This window comes from Tachyglossus aculeatus, unplaced genomic scaffold (genome assembly GCF_015852505.1).
Source record: "Tachyglossus aculeatus isolate mTacAcu1 unplaced genomic scaffold, mTacAcu1.pri scaffold_88_arrow_ctg1, whole genome shotgun sequence".
Taxonomy (NCBI): Eukaryota; Metazoa; Chordata; class Mammalia; order Monotremata; family Tachyglossidae; genus Tachyglossus; species Tachyglossus aculeatus.
Window position 1 is genome coordinate 397,194 of NW_024045096.1, and position 12,790 is coordinate 409,983.

A 12,790-nucleotide genomic window follows, 5' to 3' on the forward strand; every position below is an offset into this window, starting at 1 on the left:
AGCATGCTTTTTTGTGGGTGTCGTTTATTCTGAATTTGTTGGTGTAATAAATTGCAATTGTTTAAACAACTGACTGATTTGAACTTTGTGCTCCTCTTCCCAGCCATATCTTGAACCACCTACCCAGGTCAGGGTACGGCCTTAGCCCTCTCTGTAAATTATATATTCCGAGGCCTGCTCTAACCCTAACCCTAGCTCTAGGGCTAGCTTTAAGCTTACTACTAACCCTAACCTTAAGCCTAACATTAACCCTAAGCATAACCAAACCCTAAATTTATCCTTATCACTAACCCAAACTTTAACCCTAAAAATAACCTTACCCCTAACCGTAGCCTTAGACTCAATGTTAACCATAACCGTAACTGTAACTCTACCCCTAACTTTAAACCTAACCCTAACTGTGATTTTAAAACAAACCCTAACCCTGGCCCTATCCCTAGCCCCAGCCCTACCCGTAACCCTAACCCTAAGACTAAAACTAACTCTAAACTTTACCCTAGCCCTAGTCCTAACCGCCACCCTAACCCTAACCTTAATATTAAACCTCAACATACCCCAATCCTAACCCGTCCTCAAGACCTAATCCTAACTCTAGCCCTGTCTATCATTAATCCTAATACTAACCCTAGCCCCAACCCTAAAACCGACCCTAACCCTAACCCTGAATTTAACCAAAGTCCCAGACCTATCCCTAACCCTAATCCTAAAACCCCCTTGCCAACCCTACCCCAGGCCAATGGCTAACCCTAGCCATAACTTTAAACCTTAACTTAACCCTAACCCTTTCTCTAACTCTAATCCTAACCCCAGTCAAAGGCCTAAGGCTAAATTTAAATCTAAACCTAGCCCTAAACCTACAACTAACCGTAACCCTAAGACAACCTCTAATACTAACCTTAACACCAATCCTATTTTTAAACCTAACCCTAACCTTAACCTTAATCTTAACCTAACCTTAACTCTAGCTATAATCATAACTCTAACCACAACTTTGACCCTAATTCTAACTCTAACTCTAAAGGTCAGCCTAACCCTAGGTTGAGCCCTAGTCTTATCCTTAACCTTTAATCTAACCCCTACTCTAACCATACTTCTAACCCTAACTCTAGTTCTCCACCTAACACTAACCCTAGCCCTAGGTCTAGGCCTAGCCCTAGCCCTCATCCTAACCCTAAAGCTAATCATACCCCTAACACTAACCCTAACACTAGCCTAGGCATAGTGGTAATCCTAACCCTAACCGTAATCCTAACTGTAAAACTAACCCTAACCCTAAATCTAAACCTATCTCCATCCTTAGCAATAACCCTAATCCTATCCCTAAAACTAACCTGAGTAATTAGCCTTCTGCTAACCCTAAAAGGAGCCCTATACCATTTTCTGACCCTTACTCTACCCCTAGCAATAAATGTAACCGTAAATCTAACTCTAACCTTACCTGAATCATAGGCCCAAACCCTACACTTAGACCTAAATCTAACGTTAACCCTATACCAAATCCTTACAGGAGCCCTGGCCTAATGCTAACCCAAACAATAAACTTAAATATAACCCTAAAACCAAATCTAACCCTAAGATGAACCCTTACCTTAAACTCAAACTTAACCTTAACCCTAACGTTTATGCAAACCCCATCCCCAAACCTAAATTGATTGCTAGCCCTAACCCTAAACCTAAACGTATGCTTTACCCTTACCAGACCTCTAGCCCTTACTCTAAACCTAACACTACCCATAACCTTATCCCTAACCCTTACTCTAGCCCTGGCCCTAACTCTAACCCTAACCCTAACAATAATTGTAATCCGGGCCCTAATGCTAATGCTAAGCATTAATATTAAGCACTTAGTACAGTTCTTGGCACATAGTAAGCGCTTAAAAAATGCCATCATTATCATTATTATTATTAATTCCAATCCTAACCCTAAACCTGAACCTCACCAAAATCCTAATCCTAAAATGAATTCTCTCTCTAAACCTAATCCTAAACCAAGTCCTAGTCGTAGTCCCACCCCTAACACTAACCTTAGTCTTAGGCCTAGATTTAATCCTACCACTAACTCAAACCCTAACCTTAACCCTAATCCTATCCTATGCTAATCCTCTCCAAAAGCCTGATCCTAACCCTAATGCTCTCTCTAACTAATCCTAACCGTAGTCCTAGGCCCATCCCTAACATTGACCATAGTCCCAGGCCTACTCTAAATTTACCACTAACTCAAGCCATAACCCTAACCCTAGCCATAATCCAAACCTACCACTAAACCTAATACTAAACCTAACTGTAAATCTAACACTAACCCTAAGGCTAATCCCAACCCTAGCTCTAACCCACAACTTAACCCTAACTGTAACCCTAACTTTAGCCCCAAATCTAGACTTAATGCAAACCGTATCCCTAAACCTAGCCCTAGCCCAATAGCTAACCCTACCCGTAACAATAAACTGCACTTTAACCCAGACGCCAACCCTAATCCTATCTTTACACCTAATCCTAAACCAAGCTCTATTCCTAGCACAACCCTAAATTGTAACCTTGGCCTTAGGGATAGGCTCAAATCTACAACTAACCATACCACTACCCCTAACCTTATACCTAACCCTAGCTCTAAACCTAGCCATAACCCTAACCCTAGGCCTGGCCTTAAGTCTACAACTAGTCATAACACCAACCCTGGACCTAACTCTACACGCTCACCCTACCTTAAACCCCAACCCTTATGCTATCTTTACACCCACTCTCTACCTATACACCTAGGCTTAGCCTGAAACCTAACTATAACCCGAACCTTAGGCCCAGTCTCAAATCCACAGCTAACCATGATGCTAATCCTAACCCTAACCTTAACCCTAGCTCTAACTGTAACCCTTACTCCAGGTCCAAAACAAGACCAAACACTAACCCTATCCTTACCTCTAGCCCTAGCCCAACTGCTGACACATAACCTAACGTAACATAACCCAAACCTAAATCTCATCCCTATCTCTATACGTAATCCTAAACCTAGGTCTAGGTCTAGCCCTAACCCTAACCATAACTCTAGCACTAGGCCTAACCATAGGTCTACAAATATTGATTAACACTAACTTTAACCCTAGCCATGGCCCTTACCCAAAAAGTAAGTCCAAACCTAGACCTAATGCTAACCTTATCCCTAACACAAGAAATAGCCCTAGCCCTAGCGCTAGTGCTAATCCTAACCATATTACTAAACCCTTATCACCTTAACCCTAACACCAAGACTTTATCGAAGACTAGCCCTAGGGTTGGCCTTAGGTCTACAACTAACCATAACACTACCACTAACCCTAACCCTAGCCCTTACCTTACTTAGTAGCCTTAACCTATCTTAATGCTAACCCTATCCCTAACCCAGGAATTAACCCTAGCCTTAGCCCTATCCCTAGTGTTAACCCTAACCTCACCTTAACACTAACACCAACCTTATTTTGAAGACTAGCCCTAGGCCTAGGCTTCAGCCTGCAACTAACCAAAATTGGCAACATATAGAGACGGTCCCTACCCAACGACAGGCTCACAGTGTAGAAGGTGGACTAGAACCCTAACCCTAACCCTGCCCCTAGCCCTCGAGCTAACTTTAAACCTAAAACTAACCCTTAACCTATCCCTAACGCTTGACCTAACCCTAACCCTAAACATATTCCTAATCCTAGATTGAGTCTTAAACATAAACCTAGACCTTTCCCTAACCCTAGTCAAAACCCGAATCCTAACCCTAACCAGAGGAGTTGCCCTAGCTCTAAATCTAACTATATCCCTAACCCTAACCCTAACCCTATCCCTACCCTAACCCTAACCCAGTCCTAACCCCACCCTTAGTGCTTACCCTAACCATGGCCCTTACTCTGGCTGAAGCACTGCAAATCTGGAAGCCTGTGTTGAGTGGCCCTTTCAGTATTTAATTCTGCAACTCTCTCAGGTCAATGCATTGTACTAATACTAAACCTAGGCCTAACCCTAACACCAAACCTAAGCTAAACCCTAACCTTAACCATGACCCTAGCCCTAACTCTAAAGCTCATCCCAAAGCTAAACCCTAATCCTAACCTTAACCACGACCCTAGCCCTAACTCTAAAGCTCACCCTAAAACTAAGCCCTAATTCTAAATCTAACACTAACCTTAAGCATCGCTGTACCCCTAGCTATAGCCCTTATTCTAATCCTACCCCTAATCTTAAATCTACCCTAAATTTAACCCTAAACTTAGCACTAAATTTATCCCTAAATCTAAGCCTAAACCTAACCCTATCCATAACCCTAACCCTAGGCATAATCCTAATCCTAAACCTAGCACTAACCTTAACCCTAACCCAAAACCTCACCATAACCCTAACCCTAAACCTAACCCTAACCCTAACCCTAGCCCTAAACTTAAACCCATCTCTAAGCAAAATCTTAACCCTAACCCTATGGCAAGCCATAATACTTACTATAACCTTAACCCAAACCTTGTCCTATTTTGCCTTGTCGAGTAGTCTCTGACCCATAGCTATGCCTTGGATAAATAATAATAATAATAATAATGATAATAATAATAATGATGATGATGATGATGATGATGATGATGATGATGATGATGATAATGATAGCATTTGTTAGGCGCTTACTATGTGCGAAGCATTGCTCTAAGCGTCTCCCCCAAAACACCCAACCTCCAACTGCGATCGTTCTGGTAGTGTATCCATTGACTTTTCTTGGTAAAAATATGGAAGTGTTTTACCATGGCCTTCTTTCATGCAATAAGCTTGATTCTCTGCCCTGAACTCTCTCCCATGATGCTGCTGCCCAGCTCAGGTGAGTTTTGACATGGAACAAATTGTCTTACACTCGCTTGCCACTTCCCAAGCTAGGAATGGAATGGGTATGCCTCTGCTTGATTCCCTCCTGTGTTCGAGACTGGTAAGGTACTGGAAACTCTCCAGATGTGACCCTGAGAGGGGAACCCATACCTAGCCCTAATCAAGAAGCAAAACCTAACCTTAAGCCTAACTCATATAGGAACCCTAGCCTTACACTGAACCAAACATTAACCCTAAACTTAGTCCTAACCCTTACCCTAAGGCAAACCCTAACGCTAAACCCAAAAGTAGCCCTAGTCACAACCTGAACCTTCACTCTAACTCTAAGCATAAATATAGGCATAGAGCAACACTAACCCTAACCACAACCCTATCCTAAATCAATCAATCAATCAATCGTATTTATTGAGTGCTTACCGTGTGCAGAGCACTGTATTAAGTGCTTGGGAAGTACAAGTTGGCAACATATAGAGACGGTCCCTACCCAACAATGGGCTCACAGTCTAGAAGGGGGAGACAGAGAACAAAACAAGACATATTAACAAAATAAAATAAATAGGATAGATATGTACAAGTAAGATAAATAGAGTAATAAATACATGCAAACGTATATACATATATACAGGTGCTGTGGGGAAGGGAAGGAGGTAAGGCGGGAAGGATGGGAAGCGGGGGAGGGGGAAAGGAAGGAGGGGGCTCAGTCTGGGAAGGCCTCCTGGAGGAGGTGAGCTCTCAGTACAGCCTTGAAGGGAGGAAGAGAACTAGCTGGGAGGAAGAGAGCTAGCTTGGCGGATGGGCAGAGGGAGTGCATTCCAGGACAGGGGGGTGACGTGGGCCGGGGGTCGACGGCGGGACAGGCGAGAACGAGGCACGATGTGGAGATTAGCGGCAGAGGAGCGGAGGGTGCGGGCTGGGCTATAGAAGGAGAGAAGGGAGGTGAGGTAGGAGGGGGCGAGGTGATGGAGAACCTTGATGGGTGAGGAGTTTCTGCCTGATGCGTAGGTTGATTGGTAGCCACTGGAGACTTTTGAGGAGGGGAGTAACATGCCCAGAGCTTTTCTGGACAAAGGCAATCCGGGCAGCGGCGTGAAGTATGGATTGAAGTGGGGAAACATGAACATGAAGTGGGGAAGCCTAAACATGAACCCTCACCCTAACCATAACAATAATACTAAACCTACTCATAAACCTAACCTTAACTTTAACCCTAGGTTTAGCCCTACCCCTACCCTTATCTAACCCTAACCCAAACCCTAGCTTTAACTATTCAGCAGCCCTAGGCTTTACCCTGATCCAAAAAATAAATTTAGCTACCATCATGGGGAAGCTCCCCTTCAACCTTGACCTGTTTCTGTTTCAGTCACTCCTCCTCATCACAGCACTGAAGCCTGGCTCTCCCCACATGACACGGTATCCACTGCTGCTCTCTCCAGAGAGGGCCTGTTCTTCTCCCACTTACCCAGAAATACTAGTAAAGGAGGAGGTGTTGGCTTCCTTCTCGTTTCCCATTGCCGCTTTCACTTCTGCCTCCGCCTTCCCTTCTTTCCCTTTCTTTGAAGCCCATGTCATCTACCTCTACCACCCGCTCAACATTCTAGTAGCTGTTATCTATTACTCCCCCAGCCCTTCTCCTTTTCTCCATGCCCACTCTGATCCTTGGAGACTTCAAAATCCACATAGATATTCCTGATGACTCCTCTGCCACTATCACTCTATCACTTCTCCACTCTGCCAACCTTTTTCTCCATCCCACCTTCCACACTCACCAACTTAGACACACACTCTCAATCTCATCATCACTAACCATTGAATAATATCTAACCTCACCAACTCTGAAATCCCTCTCTCTGATCACAACCCTCTCACTTGCCTCCTCTACCACACACCTCCTCCCCATAAATCTGGGCTATTCCCTAGAGACCTCTGATTTCTCGACCCCATCCAACTCTCTCAACTTATCACACCCTATTTAGCCTCCTTACCCGATCTACTTACTCTTGATGACCAGATGTTCTCAATGTGACCCTCCTTCCTGAAATAAACTCAATCGCTCCCCTATTCCTTTGTTGCACTCATACCACTAACACACAGCCCTGGATCACCTGCACTGCGCCTCGATCTCGCCTGTCTCACCGCTGAACCCTAGACCACGTCTGACCTCTCGCCTGCAACATCCTCCATCCTCTAATCAAACAGAAAACCTTTCTCCTCTGCCTGAAACCTTTACTGAAGGCACATCTTCTCCAAGAGGACTTCCCAGACTAAGCTCCACTTTTCCTCATCTCTCGTTCTATTCTGTGTTACCCTGATTTGATCATTTTGCTTTTCCCCCTCCCTCCTAGCCCCAAAGCACTTATGCGCATAACTGTAATTTTATTTATTTGTATGGATGCCTGTCTCTCCTCACTCTAGACTGTCAGGTCGTTATGGGCAGGTAATGTCACCATTTGTTGTTGCATTGAACTTTCCCAAGCACTCAGTGAATTGCTGGAGACACAGTAAGCTCTCAATGAATACGATCGAATGAATAAATGAATGAATATGCTTGCTTTCATGTGACCGACCATCCCATACATTGGCTCTGACCTAACAGGCCCTCCACTCCACCAGGCCTAATGTCTTGATCGATCCAGTCCAATGGTTTTTGGTCTGGGGTCTGAACCACTAGAATTCGTGCCAAGCTATCCACTTATTTGTTCCAGGAAAATGCTGAGATCAGTGTCCCTGCCTTGGGCATCCATGAGTCAGACCTGCAAAGGTTGCTGAAACACAATTTCTAGCAATTCTCGATATACAGCTCCTTTTTCCAGGCCTTCCACCCTTGGGCTTTCACTCGTGGGCCTCCCAGGCAAGGAACTACGTGGTTACACCTTTAAAAGAGGGCCATTAGTCCGTGTAGATAACCTCTGCACTAGCTCTGGGTGCTAACAAGTGAACAAATAACTTCACCTTGTGGACGGACCGTTCGAACTCCGCAGTGATTCCCTGTCCCATGGCTGGGCACAGGGGTGCTGCTCACACCATTCGTGGGCCATTTTCCCTGTGAGCACTGCCATCAGAGAACCAGGTTCTGTTCCATCTCTGAATATCTTGAAACTGTGGTACAGTAAGGCTACCTCAGCGATGCGCCCTGGTAACGCTGACCTGCCCTCCATCCAATCTCTATGGACCACGTAAAAGATCAACCTCTGGATAGTGGAGGTGTTGGTGACTTCTGGGGGCATAATAGTGGAATCGCAAAGATGCTTCAGAATGGGATGGGGCAAAGCGCAGCTTAATTACCCATTTCCCTATGATGTCTTCAGTAAACCAAAGTCCCTCATACGTGGCAATGATCCTCTTCTGCCAAGGGGAATAGTGACTCTGGGCTACCTTCGATCCCAATAATCGGAGAATTGTCAGGATTTGGATCTTTGGGGACTTCCACTACCATAGGCCATATTGTCACCTGGTGGTTCTGACCCGGCATGCAAGGCAAGTGTTCTTTCCCTTTCGAGGGATCTGAGGACTCAGTATTGCTGCATGGCTTGAATGATCTCATACAAAGCCACTTCGTGCATCTCTGTCCACTCCCACTTGGCACCATTCTTAATTCGGGAGAAAGAGGGCTGGGCCTAAATCGTGAATTTCGAGTCATGGTGCCTCCAACATCCCAACATTCCCGGGACTGGTTGGAGGTTAAGATATGGATTGGGCTCTAGTAAGGTTTAAGATTAGTGTTAGGGTTAAGGATAGAGTTATGGTGAAAGTTGGGGTTAAAGTTTTGTTTAGGGTTAGGACTAGGGCTTGAGGTATGGCTACGGCTAGGGTTAGCATTAGAGTTTAGATTAAGGTTAGAGTTTTGAATAGTTTAAGAGTTAGGGCAAGAGTTAGGGTTAGGAATCATGTTAGAATTAGTGTTAGGATTATGGCTAAAGCTATTCCTAAACTGGGATAAAGGTAAGTGTTGAGGGGCAGGTTATGTAGAGGTCAGGGCTGAGGCTAAGGTTAAAATAATAATAATAATAGCAATGATGGCATTTGTTAAGTGCTTACTCTGTGCCAAGCATTGTTCTACGTACATTGGGGTATATATAAAGTAATCAGGCGGTCCCACGTGGAGCTCACAGTCTTAATCTAATCCCCATTTTACAGATGAAGTAACTGAGGCCTATAGAAGCCAAGTGACTTGCCCAAAGTCGCAAGCTCTGACTCCCAAAACCGTGCTCTTTCCACTAAGGCAAACTGCTTAGGTTTAGGTTTAGCATTTTTGCTACAGTAAGGGTTAGGGTAGGTGTAGTGTTAAGGATAGGGTTAGGGTTGAAGAAAGGGCTAAGGTCAGAATTAGGATTAAAGTTGGGGTTAGAGTTAGGGTTAGATTTAGAGTAGGGGTAAGGATGGGATTGAGGCTCATGCTAGGACTAGGGCTAGGCATGGTTTATGGTGAAGATTTGGATGAAGATTAGGGTTGGGTTATGTTATGGCTCCCGTAAGGGTGAAGGAAAAGGTAAGGGTTAGGATTAATGGTAGGTTTAGGGCTCGGCCTGGGCCTATGGGTGGGGTTAAGGTTAACATTTGGTTTAGAGTTATAGGGTTGAGGTTGTTTTAAGGGTTTGGGTAGGTTTAGGGTTAGGGTCAGCATTGAGGCTAGGCCTAGGGTTAGGGTTCAGTAAGGGTTAGAGTTAGTTTAGAGTTAGGCTTAGTGGAAGGCTTAAGGCCTATATTAGGTTTAAGGTTATGGCTATGCCTAGGACAATCCTTAGGATTAGTGTTAGAGATAGGGTTAGAGTTAGGGTTAAGTGCAGTCCTAGGCTAAGTTTAGGATTATGGTTAAGAGTAGGGTAAGGGATAGAGTAAGTGTGTCATGGTTAGGGTTAGGGGAAAGGTTAAGTTTCATGGTTAGGGCTGTGTCAGTGTTGTATTTTGAGTTATGGCTAGGGTGAGGGATATGCCTAAAATAGGGATAAGGTTTTCTGTTACAGTTAGGGTTAGGCTTAGCATTAGGGTTAGGTTTAGAATCAGGGTTAGGGTTAGATTTAGAGTTAGAGTAAGGACTAGGGTTAAGGTTGTGGTTAGGTTTAGAGTGGAGGTTAGGTTTAGCGCTGGGGTTGGGTTTAGGTATAGGGCTAGTTTCATGGCTTGTGCTTGAACTAGGACTAGAAAAAGGGTTAAACTTACAACTAAAGTTAGGGTTAAGATTAGCTTTAGGATTAGGGCTTAGGGTTAGGCCTAGGGCTAGTTTTATGGTAGGGATTATGACTAGGCCCAGGGTTATGGTAAATGTTAGGTTTAGGCTTAAGGGTAGGGTTAGTGCTAGAGTTTAGAGCTAGTGTTAGGGTTAGAGTTAGGGCTAGAGCTAGACCTATGGCTCGGGATAGGATTAAGTATAGAGTTAGAATTAAAGTAACTATTAAAGTTAAGTTATGATTATAGTAAGGGTTAAAGTTAAGGTTAGGTGTAGGGGTAGGTTTAGATATATGTTTAGGGTCAGAGGTATCGCTAGAGGTATGTGTAGGGTTAAGGGCAGTGGTGGATTTAGTGTTAGGTTCAGTTTAAGGTTATGTCTAGTAATAGAACTAGGGTTAGAGATAGAGGCTGAAAATGATGGAAGAGGTTAGGCTTAACATTAGGGGTACCATTAGGTTTAGAGTTAGTGAGAGGCCGAGGGCAAAGTTTAGGGTTAGGGATAGGTTTGGGGCTAAGGTTAGTGCCTGGTTATGCCCAGGGATGTGTTAGGGTTAGGGGTCATGGCTAGGCACATGGTTATGTTGAATGTGAGGCATAGGGTTAGGGCTAGGGCTAAGCTTTAGTGTAGGGTTAGTTTTAAGGTGTAGGGTTCAGGTTGTGGTTATGGTTATGGCAATAATTAGAATTTGGGTCAAGGCTAGGATTAGGGTTAAATCTAGGGCTAGGGTTAGGGTTAGAGTTAGGGTTAAAGTAATTTTTAGGGTTAGGTTATTATATGGGTTCGAGATATGGTTAGGGTAACGATCAGGGTTAGGGTTAGATTTAAGGTTTGGATTAAGGTTTGATTAGGGTTATGTTTAGGCCTAGTGTTAACATTAGAGAGGTTAGTACTAGAGCTAGGGCTAGGGAAGGCTTAAGTTTGGAGTTAGGTTTAGGGTTAGGTTTAAAATTAGGTTTAGGGTTATTGTTAAGGTTCCTGTTCGGGGTATGGTTAGAGTTAGGGTTAGGGTTATGGTTAGGTTTAGGGATTGGGCTGGGGATATGGTTAGAATAAGTGGTAGATTTAGGGTTAGGGTTAGGGTTTAGGGTTATGAATAGAGTTAGAGTTAGAGATACGGTTAAGGCTAGGGCTAGTCTTAGGGCTAGGTTTAGATTTAGGATCTGGGTTAGGTAGGCCTAGGATTATCGTTAGAAATGGGTTTAGAGAAAGCGTTTGAGAAGGCTAGGGCTATGATGGGGTTTATGCTTCGGGTAAGGATTATGATTAGGGAAATAGCTAGGTTTTTAGTTTGGTATAGTATTAGTGTTAGTTTTAGGGTTAGGTTTAAGATTAGGGTTTAGGGTAAGGGTTAAGAGTAGGTTTAGATTTAGGGTTAGGGATAGGGTTAGGTATGGGTTAGGGTTAAGGGTAGGGCTAGGATTGTGGTTAAGGTTTGGGTTACGACGAGGGTTAAGGCTAAATTTAAGGTTAGGTTTAAGGTTAGGAGCAGGACTAGGGCTAGGTTTAGGGGGAGGGTTAGGCTTTAGGTTAAAGGTTAGTGCAAGAGTTAAGGCTTAGGGTAGAGGTATTATTAGTGTTTAGAGATGTCTCTGCTACATATCTACTCTGCGACCTATGACAAACCACTTAACTTCTCTGTGCCTCAATTACCTCATTTGTTATATGGGGATCAAAACTGTGATCCCCATGTGAGACACTGACTGTGTCCAATCTGACCTTGAATCTCCCCCTGTGCTTAAAACAATGCTTAGCACATAGTAAGTGCTAAACAAATACCACAATCTCTTTGTTAATATTATCATTATTATTAGATAGGGTTAGGGTTAGTGGGAGGCTGACGGCCAGCCTAGGGTTTAGGTTAGGGTGAGAGATACCGTTAGGGTTAAAGGTTCGGTTAAAGGATAGTGTTAAAATTCGAGTTAGGTTTGGGTTTAGCTTTAGGGTCAGATTTAGGTTTGGGATTATGGTTAGGATTGTGATTAGGTTTAGGTTTATGGTTAGGGCTAGGCCTAGGCTTAATGATAGACTTATGTTTGGATTTAGAGTACGTTTTAGGGTTAGCTTTGTTGTTAAGGTTAAGATTTGATTAGGGTTTGGGTTTGGGTTAGGGTTAGAGTTAATGCTAGGGCTTCTGAGCAGGTTAAATTGAAATTTACATTATGGGTCAGAGTTAAGGCTATGGCTCCTGAACAGTTAAAGTTAGAGTTTGGGTTAAGGCTAGGTAAGGGGGTAGGGTTAGGCTTAGGGCTAAGGTGAAGGTTAAGTGATGGTTAGTTGTAAGATTATGGTTATGGTTATGATGAAGGTATGTGTTAGGACAATAGTTAGTGCTAGGGCTATGGTTTAGGGCTAGGTTTAGTATTAAATTTAAGGTAAAGTTAATATTAGGGGTAGGGTTAGGAATGCGTTAAAGCTATAGGCTAGGCTATGTCTAGTGTTAGGTGATCGTGGGGATAAGGTTAGAATTTGGGTGAGGAATAGGTTTGAGTATTAGGATTAGTGCTAGGGTCACGCTTAAGGTTAGGGTTTGTACTAGGTTTGACATTAGGGTTTGGTCTACGTTTAGGACCAGCACAGTGCATTGACCAGGGAGAGTTGCAGGGTTTAAGGGTGATAGGGTCCCACAACACAGGTGTCCAGAATTGGAGGGCTTCAGCCAGGGTTAAGGTCAGGTTTACGGTTAGCACTAAGGGTGGGATTAGTGCTGCGATAGGATTTGGGTTATGGATAAGGTTAGGATTAGGTATTCAGTTAAGTTTAAGACTAGGGTACGTCCTAAGGTTAAGGTTAGGTCTAGAGTTG